The 13,942-nt window shown below is 37.3% G+C and overlaps 1 long non-coding RNA gene across 1 annotated transcript in view; it reads left to right on the top strand.

Moving 5' to 3' along the window:
• The first annotated feature begins 5,549 nt into the window (after positions 1-5,549).
• LOC106872466 (uncharacterized) overlaps positions 5,550-13,942 on the top strand; it is a 21,525-nt gene continuing 13,132 nt past the window's right edge. Inside the window, exons 1-2 of the long non-coding RNA XR_001409778.2 lie at positions 5,550-5,716; positions 10,501-10,990. This is a non-coding gene — a long non-coding RNA (uncharacterized LOC106872466). The remainder of the gene's footprint in view (positions 5,717-10,500; positions 10,991-13,942) is intronic.

Genomic DNA, 13,942 nt, shown 5'->3' with positions numbered 1-13,942 from the left:
TTCTAAGTCCTTCTCATACTTCTAATCCTATTGCTTATATTTCTCAGTGCATACGTTAGTCTACTGGCTATACATTCTTTTATTTTTTACTTGTTTCAGTCATTAGACTGTGACCATGCTGGAGCACCACCTTGAAGAATTCTTAATTGAATGAATCAACCCCATTACTTATTTTATTAAGCCTGGTATTTATTTCATCAGTCTCTGTAGCCAAATCTCTAAGGGACATAAACACACCAACACCAGTTGTCAAGCAGTGATGGAGAGACAAATACAAAGATGCATACACACACACACACACACACACATATGCACACACACACACACATATATGACAAGCTTCTTTCAGTTTCCATCTACCAAATTCACTCATAAAACTTTGGTTGACTGGAGGTTATAGCAGGAGACATTTGCCCAAAGCACCATGCTGTGGGACTGAATCTATAACCACATGGTTAGGAAGCAAACTTCTTACAACCCAGTTGTATCCTAGTTATCAATGCTGTTGTTAGTAGTGATAGTTTTGTTGTTGTTGTAGTTGTTTAACTATGGATCAGTTGCTATAATCAAACAGACCTATGATCAAAGACGTTCCAGCCAAGGCCATTACTCCTTATTTTCAAGCATTTGTATTTGTAAGAATCCATTATCTTACAGGTTTACCCATGGCTTTAGGCACCTTATACTTAGGACTACATCACCTAAAGTATTTTGAAGACTGTAGGTTGTGGTTAGAGTGTGACTTGGCTGTTATTTCTACCTTGTTGAATAACTGAGTAATGAGTTTTCAGTCGACTTGAACATACCAGCAGACGATAGGTCATTCATCTATGCCTTTACTAGCTTAAAATGTTGTAAGTACTGGTGTTGGATGTATTTCTATAAACTACGTGACTTGGTTATCCCAGCCAATCTCAAAACAAATAAATAAATAAACAACTAAATAAATAAACTAATAAACAACTAAATAAGTAAATTAATAAACAACTAACTAAATAAATAAAAATGAAACCTTCTCCAAATTTTTAAATTTCAAATAAGTTTAAAGAAGTTATCTCCCTTGCATCTTTCAGCCGATACAGCTTTCTTCTAATGTTGTTTCTATAGCTTACTGTTGAAAAGTTTTGCTATTTTCATTATTTTTAGACCTTCATTTGTACAATTGGGCCCATTCGTTTGACCACATAATAACATGTGTTGTTTATAATCATTCAAGATTACAGGTATGTTTTATGTATAGTAATATATATACGAATAGTTAGATACGTTTAATTGAGTTTTATCTGTTACGATAACTCCAATAACTTAGATCACTTTAGACAGTGAAAACTTCTTGTCTATCAATGTTAGGAAGTGACTGGAGTAATCGACAGAAGAGAGGTGTAAAACCCCTACAAAACCACTTGTGAAGTTGCAACTGTCTGATAAATACCGAAAATGATATATGGGTCATGTACGGACCGCACAGGGTGACCATTTTATATGCGTGTGTTTATTATTGCTGAAGGTATGTTAAGTTCTATGAAGGGCCAACTAAATTTGCTTTACGTGGAGCAGTCGAAACCCACACTATGCCATTGAATACCAACCGGATCTGGATAAACCAATGTGGACTTGGGCAAACCACAGTGGATCATCCAGATCATGCGTATTGTTTCCGTCAGGTTTGCTTATAAGTATAGCATAATCTGTTCATCCACAGTCTCAGGTAATTGGCCATATAAACTATAAGCGAGTCATCTACATAGTCAATCCAAATAAAACGCGTGGACAGGGAGCTAGTCGCTGGAAGTGGAATGCATTACACCAGAGAGAAAAACTATACGGTAGCCAGGTTAGTGAGTTAGTTAGGCAGGACTTGATAGGGAATGATCGTCATCAGACAGTGGAAGGTACCCCAGAAGACAACTAATATAGATATGTTAGATAAAATAGATAAATGGGAAACTGGTTAGCAAAATAGAAGAACGATTAGGCAAGACATTATTTCTAGCATGCTAGCAGCGAAGATGGTGTTCAGCCATTTCTTCGACTTGCAATTCGATGGTTGTATTATCAGGTTTAAGATATGTGCCCTTATATGTAATGGAATAAAGACCATTCGACGGGACTGAGTGACAGAGGCGCGACAAAGAAACAAGGCCACAGCGCATTATAGAGTGCAGCAAACGCATAAGAGGCGGAGAGAGAACATAGGTTCGTTTGCCCGAACAAGAGAAATTGTTGATTTCTCATTGGTTAAAAATTACTGCCCATATACGAATTCTGAACTTTCATTAAAGAGATCTTTCACGAAGTACGGTTCTTAGAATTCGTGTATGAGCAGTTATAAAAACCCTGATTTTGGGGCAATTATTCAGTGATCGTTGGGTTGTCACTTAAATCCACGACACTCACTCTCAAGTGATCGTTGATTGTTAATCAAATCCACGACACTCACCCTTTTGAGTATCGGCTAATCTTTATGCCACGTGCATAACTCAAATCCAACAAGATTGAATTATTGTGAACTCTAGTAGTTAGTATGAAAGATTAGTTAGTGTGAATTTTAAGTCGTAATTCTCTACGACAAAATGACTTTACTTTCCAATTGTACTATAAATGCCAAATGTACATAAATAAACTAATGTAGAAAATATTTTCTTTTATTTCACGTTCTTTCAACTTGTTAAATTTATTTCTGTATTTATGAAACTGTGTCTTTTTTTATGTAACGGTCAAAAGAATACGAATACTTATCTTCAACATAGATGCACGCATCAAACACACGTTCAGCGTCTTGGTATGTATCATAACATTTACGCAGCCTGGATTAAGAGTCATGCATGGTGATAGATACTTATAATTAAGTTATAAGTGACGAGTTTACCATCATAGCTTCTTACTTAAGAAATAATAATATTTGTTATATCTTACAATCAAAATAAGATACAGTATTCGCCACCGACCGTCAAAGGAGTATTACGGATGTGTGCTAGTAAATTTATTGATGGTCGTGATTTCACGTGGTGAAACCATCTAATAACTGATCCGTTCAGAAAGCTGGAATAGAAGATGTCATTCGAAGAAAGAACACTGTACAATGAATATCCACAGAGCCAAGCTGTAGCTTTTAAATGCCTTTTACTCCACGTCACAAATATATACAAGTCGAATAAATCACGGAAGGTATTTACAAGTGAAGGCCATATCCAGTGTCTGTGTATCCTACGTCATAGCTGCTCAATATCTTTGCAAGAGCTAAAGGAGGTCATGTCTCGCACGCTAATGTTGCGATGACAAAGAGAAAAGACTAAGTGCCGGAACCTCAGAGTTACACGCTATGCCATCGAGTGGCGAACTATTTAGACAGCTACCGTCAGGGAAGGTAACTGCGCCTACAGAATCGAGATAGGTGAGAATGATTTTTCAGCAGCACTTTTTCGACTCATCGGAAGAAGCAGTGGACTAAAGATGGAGGACATTGACATCGACCAAGAAGACCTGCTGCAACTTTCACCAGAGTGACTGGAGTGCTGCAAAAAGCTGATAATCGCTGCTGAGATACGAGAGGTACTGAACAGTTGTGTTGAGAGGAAATTGCCGGGCCTGGATTATTTCTCCAACGAGTTTTACGTATACATGTCGGATATGTTTGATAAGATCTTGGCAGTTATATACTGCATCTGGCAGCAAAATCGGAGAAATTACACTTCTGTGGAATGGAAAGTGAAAGCGTTGTTGAAGAAGAGTGCAAGTAAGAGGAATATCATCAATAATTTCAGACTTGTAGCTCTGCTGAATGCAGATTCTTAAAAAGCTCGTAAAGAAGTTGGTACTTATGACTAGGATCGCATGGACTAGTGTTATTCTCAGCGATCTACTCTTAACAACATCTATCTCAGGCAAAACGTCGTAGAAAGTTAGGCTACAAATCTAGCTTCAGAGCAGGTCTGATTACCTGAAGAAATCGAAAGCTATTGACAGGGTCAACAACAGTTATTTCGCAGCTGTCTTCAGTGCAGCCGGTTTCAGCTTTTTCAGAAGTTGGATCGTGGCCGTTTACAACAGCATTTGCTTAGTGGTCAGAATAACTGACCATCTATCAGAACTGTTTCAGATTGCATGATCTGATTGTTAAAGGTATCCCGTCTCATCTCTTTTGTAATTTTTGATTCTAGAGTCATTACTGCGCGAGCTGAGAGTGTTGAAAGGCGTCCAACTCGAACTGTGATGTGAAAAAGCCATGTCAGTTTATGACAATAGCGTTACATACATGTTGCCGAACATAGAAATCAGGGTAACAGGCACTATTCTGAAGGAGTATGAGATAACAGCAGAGGCAAGTTTTAATTAGGATAAGGTTGCAACTCAGCCTCTGTAAAAGAATGTCTAAATAGGGTAGCATATGTCGCTGAAGCGAAGGTCCAGCTAAGTTACTTGAAATCCAGGAGGAATTATCAGCAAGTAGGCATGTCTCAGCTCGAGGATCGCGCAGAACTGGAAACAGTATGTATGATATTTGCAATCATTTACTGCCTTGTTACAATTCGCATCTGCTTTGACAGGAGTGTATGTTTTCTCGCGTTGTGTGTGTGCGCGCGTGTGTGTGTGCGTGTGTGTGTGTGTGTGTGTGTGTGTGTGTGTGTGTGTGTGTGTGTGTTTTCCTTTTCTCAAAGAAATGATGGTTTTCTACTGGTCAGAAAATATCTGAAGATATGCAGGCATGTGCAATAGCATTTGCAAATATCGCTCTCTGGTAACTAGAAGTAGTTTATTTTCATTTTTTTTTTTTTTCTTTGCAAGCACGTTTTCCTTACAGCTCGTCTCTTCGTTCGAGCTAAACTTTTTGGATTGAACGAAGACTGAATTAAGTATCTGACATCTGGAATGATATTAAGTATTAAATGCAGCTTTGATCACTTCAGAGCTTTGATCACTATCCTGTACACCTGCATCTACTCGGTGGTCAAACTATTAATTATTACCGTATGTTCCAGTTTTTATATATGCACATGCATATCTTTCACTCTTTCTGGAAGGGCTGCGTTGTTCTGGTCTGGAGATCAGTCTTTTTGTCTATTCTCTGTGCAGAGCGCTCGATATACTATGGCTGATGATATGCATGCATGCGCTAAGGATGTAGAACGAGCAGAAATTTCTGGTTAGTGAGGTGTCGCCTCTGTTTATGAAAGATTTTTTCAGCATATACTTTCTTATAGAGCCTTGAGTCAAGTGAAGACTGCAACTGAGTACCTGACATCTGGAATATTGTCAGGTACTCACATTTCTCTACCAGTGCAACGTGAACAGTAAGTTCTTTAGAAGACTATTGGTCAGCAAGATTGACAACGTTCTGATCGTTGATGAACTCAATTAAATAAGAATTTCACCCCAGAGTCTACGAACTTTTAGAAATACTTGGCCTGGTAGTACTATCGAGTAGAGTTGGGTGTATTGCTGGTTCAGAATAAACGCTAAAAACACGTTAACGTCATCTGACTGCGATACTTACAAAGAAATGAAACCATTCTGTAAGCGTTCATTTTGTAACTGAACATTGCTGACTTTTGAAGTTGTTGCCGTATGTAGGACGGATCTAGAAATCAAATGAGTTTAGCATGAGGGTCTCCTCGGTACCGTCTCTTTGGCTGAGAGGGGTAGGCAATTTTCCTATATCTTGTGACCATGACGAAAACGATTGCATAATGGACAACGTTGAAAAGACTAACGACAGGTACCTTCTTCAATCAATCTCCCGTTAACTTATTCAAGTTTTGTTTGGAGGAACGTGAGTGGACTTATTGTTAGCATATAGTTTACGCTGGAGAACCAAGCTTAGAGGGGTTACTTACTCTTGGTAGACAGAAAATTTTGGATTGTGAATTCTTTGATTGGTCTTAGGTGACTGTCCTTCTGCTGGGATGTTTCATTTTATGCATTTGTATATTGTTTTCTATGCCTATTTATGTGGGGGGGGGATTGAGGGAGGAGCGAAAATGTAGTTGAAGGAGCGTGGCTTAGTAGTTAGGATACATAATTCACGATCATAATGTCGCAAGTTCGATTTCCGGCAGATCGTTAAGCCCTTGGGCAGGACACATTGTTTCACATTGCCTCAGTCCATCCAGCTGGCAAAAATGAGTAGTACCAGTAATTCAAAGGGGCCAGCCTTGCCACATCCTGCGTCACACTGAATCTCCCAAAGAACTACATTAAGGGTGTAGGGAAGTGGTTATACACCATTAGGTGTACACCGCTTCCGTACATTAAATTTCAAGAAGAAACAACGGAACGCAGATTCTGAACAACACAACAATATTTATTTACAGTGGAATTCAGTTCACGCTTGGAGGGAATTCGGTAGCTCGTCGCCCTCGGTTGCTGAGACGCCTCCTGAATGATTTCCGTGGTTATTTGTGAAGCTCTGGTGCTGACATGTGAGAGAGCTCTGTTGGACGTCTTGGCTCGACGGAGATCAGTCAACGAAGAGACTGAGAAAAGGCGCCAGAGCTGGGTGTCGAACTCTACGCATGCGCATGAGACTCTTCCTGTATTCCTTCCGGAACTAGTCCCTGCGCATGCGTGGATAAAACTCCGGACATTGAACATATAACAGTCGTCTGCTATAAGGTGTCACTACAAGGGTAATCGTGTCCGTGGAGCATTCAGCCACTTGCACATTAATTTCGCGAGCAGGTTGTTCCATTGATCAGATTAACTGGAACCCTTGTTGTCATAATTGACAGAGTGCCATTTTGAGAATGTTTTAGAATGTGCTGCCTCCCAGAAAATTTGCTGAAAGGTGGATGAGGGTGGCAAACAGGTTTCAGCAAAGGGTTAGGGTTAGGGTTAGGGTTAGGGTTAAGCATGGCCCTGTAGATTGAGACAGAACATTTGCTTAAGCAGTCAAGGTGACTATGATTCTGAGAGTTTTCCATAAGTAACACTCTGAGATACCCTACTTATTTCTTTATTGCCCACAAGGGGCTAAACATAGAGGGGACAAACAAAGACAGACAAAGAGATTAAGTCGATTACATCGACCCCAGTGCCTAACTGGTACTTTATTTATCGACCCCGAAAGGATGAAATACCACAAAATATTTCGTCCGGCGTGCTAACGTTTCTGCTAAATTATTCTTTGTTTGAATTTTTTTATTTTTTTATTATATTATTTTCCTTTTTACATGCTTTTTTATGGTTTCTCATACTATCATACCAATCTCCATGTTTTTTACCATCATCATCATCATCATCACCATTATGACACATGTATCAAACATACACTCCACCCTTCATCTTTCCAACCTTGCCACCGAATTTTTCTCAGCTATTTTTCCAATTTTTATTAATTCTATGTCGGAAAGTACAAAGATTGCAATTCAGAAAAAACAAATATTTTGTAAAACTTCGTTTTTTTTTTTTTTTTTTTTTTAAATTTCCACTTTTCTCTTAACTTTCAGGATATTACATCCCTATATCAATTTTCTAGACATTTTAAAATTCGTCAGGTCATTTGTACATGTGAGGATGCATGTTGCACCTGCAGATGAAATACAAGAAGCCTCAATGTAATCACTTGAGAAACATAAAATAACCACTTGAATGCTACCATGTTGTGAGGAAAGAAAATTCGGGATACAATAGTGACAGTTTAAAAAGTGCTAATGATGTGTTATAAGAAAGAAACACTTCATCACTTAGGTAGGCTTATGAAGATTGAAAAAAAAGGATCAGAAAATTTGCCTTGTTTTGAGTAATTAAGACAATTTGAAACTTTAAAAATCACTCAACACCATGGTAAAAAAAAGCAGAACATTTGGATGCAGACTCTGTTTTACTTTTCCTTCGTCGTTTAACGTCTGCTTTCCATGCTACCATGGGTTGGACGATTTGACCGAGGACTGGCAAGCCAGCAGGCTGCACCAGGCTCCAATCTGATCTGGCAGAGTTTCTACAGCTGGATGTCCTTCCTAACACCAACCACTGAGAGTGTAGTGGGTGTTTTTACGTGCCACTGGCACGAGGGCCAGTCACACGGTGCTGGCAACGACCACGCTCAAAAAGGTGTTTTTTACATGCCACCTGCACGGGAGCCAGTCCAGCGGCACTGGCAACGACCTCGCTCAAATGATTTTCTAACGTGCCACCAGCACAAGTGCCAGAAGGTGACGCTAGTAATGATTCCGCTCAAATGGTGCTATTTACAGGCCACTAGCACGGAAGCCAGACAGCTGCTCTGGCAATGAACATGCTTGGGCAGTGCTGTTAGTGCTCCACTGGCACAGGTGCCAGTTATCAATGAAAATGGAGTAGATTGGTGGCAATATTTTACTTAATATTTCATTGGAAGTTGGTTTGTGTAAGTGAGAGCAGCTATCCTGATGCATTTCTTATCGCTGTCAGGTGGATACTGTTATTCCAATAGCTGGAGAAGTGGGGATATAAAGCTTTAAACATTTCTTCAAGAAAGTAGAATTATACAGATGAAAAATGCAAACTCTACTTTCGTTTCTTATTATTGAAGGTGGGGGTTGGGGGTTGAGGGCAAAAAACTTACCTGTTATTTTGGTAGAAGTATAAAGCAGCAAGTTGGCAGAACATGAGCACTCCGAGCAAAACGCAAAACACTTAGCAGAATTTCATCCGCCATTACATTCTGAGTTAAAATTTCACTGAGGTCATATTTGCCTTTCATCCTTTCAAGGTTGATAAAATAGGTACCAGTTGAACACTGGGGTCAATGTAATCTGCCTACTCCATCTCCTGAAATTTCTCTCCTTGTGCCAAAATTTGAAACTGTTATGATTGTTATTGTTACTAGGGAACTGGCCAAGTGCATAGTATCAACAAACCCCAATCCCTAAAAATTGCTGGCTTTGCACCTAAATGAGAAACCATGATTATTATTATTATTATTATTATTATTATTATTATTATTATTATTGTTCAGTAGTCTTATTTTTATAACGTGCTTTCACTTCACAACCGAGCACAGCTCTGTGCGCCTTGGGTATGTGCTGTGGTTTGCTGTGGTGTTCTTATGTTTACTGTATTGAAAGTGTTTTGCATAGAATGTGTGCAGTACCCAGTAGTGCAATTTTCTGTATGCTATATATATTTGTCGAGGTCTATATTTACATTATTTTTCTTCCATATTTTATATGTATGTGTTGTTGCGTTTTCATTTTTTGGGGTAGAGCACTGCTATCATTATTATTATTATTGATTAAGCACGTTGGGCAAAATGCTTAATGGCGTTTTGTCCATCTTCGTGTTCTGAATTTAAATTCCGCCAAGGTAGACTTTTCCTTTCATCCTTTCGAGGTCGTTAGAATAAGTACCAGTTAACTAAAGAGGTCAATGTCATCAACTTACATCCTCTTTCAAAATTGCTGGCATTGTACCAAAATCTGAAATCATTATTGTTATAATTGATGTTGTTGTTGTTGTTGTTGTTGTTGTTGTTGTTAGTAGTAATAGTAGTAGTAGTTGATGTGGATGATATTAAAATGATAGAAGAGATGATGATGATGGTGATGATGATGATGATGATGATGATGATGATGATGATGATGATGATGATGACGATGGTGATGACGGTGATGATAGTGATTAGATAAAGCACTACATGCAGCTATGTGATGCTGGCACCTATTGCCATCTGTGAATTGTATATCCACAATTTCATTTGATTTGGCAGAAACTGTAAACAACCAGTATAACTTCCATTTATTTATTTATTTATTTTCTGTCTATCATTTAGTGAAGGTCATCAAAACATAAGATAATGTTGTATATCCCATAATTAGGTTAACAATGTGGAAAACTGCTGTTTCTCTCTTAGGTTTTGTTATTATCAGGTATGATAAAACAAACAATCTCCTGCCATAGAACTAACAACAACCACAACAACAACACCACCACCACCACCACCAACAACAACAACACAAGCAATAAAAATACAATCAGAATAAAGGAAAAATGCTAAGCATATATGCTGATGTATTAGCAAGTAGGTTTGAAGTGGTATGTTTTTACGCCCAAACCGACAAGTTTCATTTTTATTGGTGCAGCGGGTTGAGTAAGAGAAGAGTTTATCAATCCAATTAATTTAAGCCATCAATAAAACACAATTAGTGAATGTGTTTCACACAAAAAGCACTTTAAATCAATCAGTTTTCTGTCTCCAGTCACTGTTATTTAGTATTCCATTAATGATGAATTCGTCCTATTGTTTCTCTGATTTCTTTTTAAGTGTTGGCTGCCACCGTAACCCCACCATCACTGTTGATGTTTGTTATCATCCTCACCCCCCAACATCATCATCATCATCATCATCATCATCATCATCATCATCAACAACATCACAGTCATCACTACCACCACTACCAACACCACTATCACCACCACCACCACCACCACCACTATCATCACCTTCATCAGCATCATTATTGTTAATACCAGACTTTACTATTATTATTATTATTATTTTTTTTTTTTTTTTTTAATTTATAGAACACAGAGAACTATAAATGTTATTACTTTAGTGATGACAACACCAACCATTTGTATAATTACTATCGATTGTTCTAGAAGGAAATAAAAACAAAAGGAAAGGGAGAAAAAAAGAGAAAGAAGAAATCATAGTTAAAATGCTTATTGAGAAATCCATTATCAAGATTCATTCTGTTGAGATAACTCACTGAGTTTTAGTCTGGTATATGACATGTAATTACAGCAATTGTAGGATATCATTTCAAATCTTTATCAAGTGCACACAGAACATTGTAATATATCAATGTTCTGAAATATCACCTCTACAATTATATGATATTACATAGCAATTTTAAATGTTTATTATATTCTTACAGATGTATTTGTGAAGAACTTTTTGCAAGATGCCATGTCATTAGACATTTGTGTCTTAAGCGTGAAATCTAATAAATGATTGTTGTAGCATAGGTGGATCAAGTGACGGGAACAGGCGTTTATGCACTTAGCTTTTGTAAGTTTGGATTTCATTATTACAGGTGACTCCAACTTCCCTCTGATGTCTGAGTGCAAAAAGCTTCTTCTCTTTATTTATGTATCTATTTATTTATTTACTTATTGATTGGTTTATTTATTTATTTATTTATTTATTTATTTATTTATATTGGTTTGATCTACAGGGAAGGGTTGTGCCCTTACTAACACTGATGAAATTGATGTCAATGGCATAGTATAGAGTGTGTCTAGGTATGTGCACCTCACAGTGTGACGACTTTGTGAATGCATATTTGCTGTAGCCATTGGTATGTTATACTAAAGGAAAGGATTGGTAAATTTTGATGTTGCGAGTGGCATATTTGCTAAATTCAATCCAGAACTAAATTCAATCTAAATACGAAACATACAGAGACTATGTGTTGCACTGAAAGTGCTAGACCGCAAGTAATATTGTCTTTCATATTGTCATATAGCAATGGTTGCAAACAGCTGAGGCTTTATAAGTTATGATTTGAGGGTTTTTGTGAAAAGCAAGCAGATGCAGCAAACTAATTTTTGTCAGTCTTTTCTTTTATCTTTTACTTCATTGAGTCATTAGACTGTGGCCATGTTGGAGCACCACCTTGAAGAATTTTTAGTCGAATGAATCGACTCCAGTACTATTTTTTTCAGCCCGGTACCTATTCTATCAATCTTCTTTGCTGAACTGCTAAGTTACAAGGACATAAACACAGCAACACCTGTCGTCTGTCAAGTGCTGGTGGTAGACAAACATGGACACAAAGCACACACGTGTGTATATATATATATATATATATATATATATATATATATATATATATATATATATATATATATATATATACATATATATATCCACTCACAAGGTTTTGGTTGGCCTAAAGCTATAGTAGAAGACAATTGCCCAAGTGGGATTGAACCTGGAACCATGTGGTTGGGAAGCAAGCTTCTTACCCCACACTCATACCTGCACCTATGGTGACCTTCTTTTAGAGCTTTTGTTTTGTCCACTTCCAGGTTGAGCTGGCAGAATCATTAGCATGCTGAACAAAATGTTTAGTAGCCCTTTTTCCATCTTTATGTTCTGCATTTAAATCCTGCCAAGATCAACATTGCCTTTCATCGTCTTAGGGTCAATAAAGTAAGTACCAGTTGAGCACTGGGGTTGGTGTGATTGACTAGCCCATTCCTCTAAAATTTCATGCCTTGTGCTTATAGTAGAAGGGATTTTTCCAGTTAAGGATGGTCTATAGAACATACCTCTGGGGTGCATAACTCTACATCAGGATGATTAAACAGGTGCCTTCTAGACAGTGGGTATTATACGAAACTTTGACAGTTATGTGATATCATGATAACTGTAGAATATTTCAAGTATGCTTCTTACATTGGCTTAGGTACAGGGATGACTGTGTGGTGAAGGTGATTGATTCCCAACTGCATGGGTTTGGCTTACTGAGATGCCCAAAACCTTTGAGTGAATTTAGTATATGGAAACTGAAAGAAGTCTATTGTGTGTGTGTATATTACACATAAATATATACATGTGGATATATATATGCATGTATATATATATATATATATATATATATATATATATATATATATATATATATATATATATATATATATATACATATATATATATATATGTATGCATGTATATGTATATGTATATATATATATATATATATATATATATATATATATATATATATATATCAAACAATAAGCAACACGGATTTCAAAAGTGATTGCAGTACGCACGTTTCATGCTACTTCAATTTATTTAAGTAATGTGAGCATTACCTTAAATGCAATATGAAGAGCAATCTTCAGCTGCACGAAAAATGCAGAAAAAAGACATATTACAAATGTGGCAACATATTAAAACCAAGTGGGAGAGAGCATACATAAAATCCAAATGTGAGGAAGAATATATAAGTCCATCTTGACATAGCAGGGTCTATCAGGCTATGACCAGTGAAACCTCTGGATTCTAATACTTTTATAGCCTTGTCCATGCATACTGCTTACACCTTCCCTCTCTTTAGAAGTAATTGTCCCTTTGCTATCACCACTAGATAAGAAACAATAGAATTCTGAGACAGTTAAAACTTTTGTCTAGAATCAATTACTAGCCTGATAGACCCTGCTATGTCAAGATGGACTTATATATTCTTCCTCACATTTGGATTTTATGTATGCTCTCTCCCACTTGGTTTTAATATGTTGCCACATTTGTAATATGTCTTTTTTCTGCATTTTTCGTGCAGCTGAAGATTGCTCTTCATATTGCATTTAAGGTAATGCTCACATTACTTAAATAAATTGAAGTAGCATGAAACGTGCGTACTGCAATCACTTTTGAAATCCATGTTGCTTATTGTTTGATTTTAATCACCCATCCTTTTGGGATGCGATATTCGGGTGCCTTCGCATAAGTACCATATTCAAGCCTTGAATCTATATCTAAACCGTATATATATATATATATATATATATATATATATATATATATATGAAATTAACCAAAGGGCATACTAAGTATGTTTACCTGCTGGAAATAACAGTCAAAACTTATTTAAATCGAGCTGAGACAATCTCTCAGCATACATTCAAGTATTTGGATTCATGTGGACCGGTTTCTGGACTAGCATTATAGCCTCACCCTCATCAGCATGCATTACCATAATGGAAGGCCCCAACCTGTGATGTTGAAGTCTGCACTACAACTGATTCATTTTGTGCTGAATCACGGTAGCTAGCAGTGTGAAAATAATTTCAATATGGTGCAAATAATTCAGGAGAATTATTTTCTCCGTATTGAAAATATATATATATGCATGTAGAAACTCTGCCAGATCAGACTGGAGCCTGGTGTTGCCATCCGGTTTCACCAGTCCTCAGTCAAATCGTCCAACCCATGCTAGCATGGAAAGCGGAC

This window comes from Octopus bimaculoides, chromosome 3 (assembly GCF_046866305.1).
Source record: "Octopus bimaculoides isolate indiv1 chromosome 3, ASM4686630v1, whole genome shotgun sequence".
NCBI lineage: Eukaryota > Metazoa > Mollusca > Cephalopoda > Octopoda > Octopodidae > Octopus > Octopus bimaculoides.
This window is presented reverse-complemented; position numbering and strand designations above follow the sequence as displayed.